The following is a 3,578-nucleotide window of genomic DNA, read 5'->3' on the forward strand; positions in this document are numbered from 1 at the left end:
TCTCACTTACTTGTAGCCCATTTTCAGAAGTTTTTTTGCACATAATTCTGGTAATCTGCATCACAGAAATCATTCCAGTTAAACAGCCCTCATGTTCTAGACTACTAATTTTTGTAATTTCTCTATATAGGAAGGGTAGATAAGATAGGCTAGGTATTGCTCATGTTACTGAGTAGGGCGGTTTTGTTTAGGGAAGTGACAGTGATGGTTTTTTTTTTAAATGTGATAAAATCTCTTTTTCAGCAGGACCCTATATTGGGAAGTAAGTGGTCAAGGAAACATTTGTTGGACTGGAACAGTCTTGTCTATAACAGCTAAGGGAAGTATAAGAGTAATTCCAGATGCGAAACACAGAACAGTGACGGGCCATTTCTTTTCAGTTACTGAACAGAACGGCGTTCTCTGTGTCTGCTCTTGAACGGCCAGGTGCTTGTTAATCTTAACATCTAGGTAGGTTTTTTTGACAAGCAGTGTCATCTGGAATTGGTTTTGTAGTAGAGTTGAAAATTCAAATTTGGCTATTCCAAGAAGATAGAAGGAATTGTCCCCTAACAGCAAGTCTTAAAATAGCTGATATTTAGATTGATCTTCCCCCCCCCCCCCCCCCCCCCCCCCCCCACATCCTTACCCCCAGTCATGGCAGGATATCTGCATCTGTTGGGGGGTGTATGGAGGGGTCATAGGTCTAGATACTGCATTAATGGATGACATGGCTATAGTAAAGCTCTGTAATTGCACTTAAACCAGTGTTCACCAGATTATTTTTTATCATGTTCATAGTAGGAATTTTTGTGCAGTAACGTGTGCCAGTTAATTTCCTTTGTCATGATTAGTTAGCTACTCAAGGATTCAATTAATAGTGATTTAGTTCTGCAGTAACTTGAAGAGCTTCCTGTAGTTACTGTGTGACCAATCAGTATTTTCTATTGCTCTGTCTCTAAACCACGTATATTGGAGGCAAAGGTGAAGAATCTTTTCTACATAAAATCTCTTGGTAGATTTGTAAAGTCTACCGCATGGTTGTGCCGTGCTAATCCCCATGAAACAGCATCCGCCGCGACTTGACTTTTCTAGGTCCGCTGGGAGTAAAATGGAACATCAACAAAGTTTGCGGCAATAAACACGAACATAAATTTAGGCTTCTTGGAACTGTCTTGACACATTGTAACTAGTGGAAACTAGTCTTGAACTTAATTGTTGTTTCAGCTCACACATACACTTAGTATAAATACAGAGGTTCATCTTTTCCTCTCACAACAGGGCTCTGAACCAAAGATTGCAGTTAGTCAAGGTCTTCTCCCAGACTATTTGCGGAGTTCTGCTGCTGTGCTTTGAAATCAGAACTATCCGTAAAGAATAGAGAGATTTCCTAACTTACCTTGGAAAAATGGAACTGCAAATTGAACGTATTCCTACAGGAGAAATCATCCGCGTGGTTAGTCGCAATGGAGAACGCAAGACTGTAAGTCTGTTGTTTTTATTGTTCTCTATTCCCTTCTTGTAGTGTTAGTTACATGATAACCAATGTAGGCACACTGTTCTGAACTGAGAAATGCTAGTGCAAAAATACGAGGCTTCTGCAAGACTGGTTGATCATTGGGGTGACTGTAGCTGTGTCATGAACAGTTTTCTCTCACTAGGCTGAAATTAGTAGCAATGAGTGTTAATATGTTTTTTTTATTGTTCTCTTTTCCCTTCTCGTAGTGTTAGTTACATGATAACCAATGTAGGCACACTGTTCTGAACTGAGAAATGCTAGTGCAAAAATACGAGGCTTCTGCAAGACTGGTTGATCATTGGGGTGACTGTAGCTGTGTCATGAACAGTTTTCTCTCACTAGGCTGAAATTAGTAGCAATGAGTGTTAATATTAAGTGACTGGGAGTTTAGAAAATGATTAAAGTGTATTTCCTGTAGAAATACTTCAGCGTACCAAAGTTGGTGTGACTTGCGTTTGGTGCGTGGCCTGGGTGGATTCATTCTATCAGAATTCTGGAAGCACTTTCAAACTACAAAGGAAGGGAAACAGCTTTGAAAAGAGTATTTTGATCCTCTTTGATAGCAGTTGTCCATGTTGTCACTGGATTCATGCCCTGAATGTTCTAGGAAGGTTCACACATCAAAAATTCAGTGGGAGAGGAACATATTAACGGATTGTTACTAATACCTTGAGGAACTGAGTATTCTGTTAACTTGTGACTTTTATTGACCTGGGTTCAGAGTTTGTATGTAAGCCGATGGAAAATCCATGAGCTGATGATTTCTGGTTTGACATGGTAGATGTAAATAGTTAAGAAAGACACAGTACTTTTCTAAGGATAATTTTAGTTTTCAGTACTTGGAATGAATGGCCATTCTGTGTGTTGTGCTTCAGAATGTTTTCTAACTGGATTTGTATACTTTTTAATTAAAGGAGTCTAAAGAGAAGGAGCTGTGTAAAAACTTTTTAAAATCCTCCTTATGTCTAAATGTACCTAAATGCAACCGCGAATTTATACCTCTTTGTCATAGGTACTTACAAACCGTTTAATATATCTTCAGTTCTGGTAGCAGCTTGCTCTGGGCAGAGCCATCATGTACTGAAGTACACACCTGTGCATGTTGCTCCCGTTTCCTAGCATTGTCTTTCTAGTTAGTGATGTGAAAATTAGCTAAGACATTTACTGTGTGCATTACACAGTCGTTAGGTAGAGTCATTGTACTTCAGAAAAACCTGAGCGCTCTGCCTACTCGGAAGAGGAGATGCTGGCGATTCTGGTATTCTTTGGTTTCTGGTAAATGGTCCAGGAATGTTCCTGACTTATTTGTAGTGACGGTAGAGGACACTGGCTGGACTGAATTGTCTTTCCCAGAGGGAACTGTTCCTTTAAACCTTATCCCGAATAGCATGTGCCAGGATCCTGGGGGAGACATCAGAGAGGGAAAAGCTATTAGTTCAGCTTTCTGAAAAGTTTTAAATACTCATTAACAGTCCGTAAAACTGTAATTTGCTACTTTGAGGACAGCAGTCTCTATTTGTCAAGTACTGTTGGTGCGCCGGGAATGGCCAGAGAAAAGTACTTTCTGACGTACTGTGCTTTAATACAAACAGAAGCTTCTGGTGGAAGACACTTTAAACTGCTGCAGGAATGGAAAGTGCAGAGCTCAGTATGCTTCAGTCTGTTAGAATTAAATCATACGCGGAATTTCCCGTGGATCGTGGCTAGACTGCCTCCGTATTTCACATGTATGTGAGACGAACCAAGATGCGTGTTGCTGCACAGCGTGGATGGTTACCTGAGTTCACTCTGGCTTATCGCTCCAGAGTGAACTTCACCATTCGTCCTTCTCGGGAGGATACACCTTTGGTGATTCCCACAAACGGGCGCGTCGGTGGGGAGGGGATGGTAAAATTATCATCAGGGTCCGAGGTTTATCTGTGGCGCGCCTGGAGGAGACGCGGTGCGTCTGTAATTCTAAGCGACGGGAACGCGAACCGATTTGGTGGAGAGGCTTATCAGCAGGACGCTGTGGTCCTGAGCAATGCAATCGGGGCGAGCGCGTTCCTGCCTCCAGCGCCGTGCGCTCCGGGGCGGGTGG

This window comes from Aptenodytes forsteri, unplaced genomic scaffold (genome assembly GCF_000699145.1).
Source record: "Aptenodytes forsteri isolate BGI_AS27 unplaced genomic scaffold, ASM69914v1 Scaffold188, whole genome shotgun sequence".
Lineage (NCBI taxonomy): Eukaryota > Metazoa > Chordata > Aves > Sphenisciformes > Spheniscidae > Aptenodytes > Aptenodytes forsteri.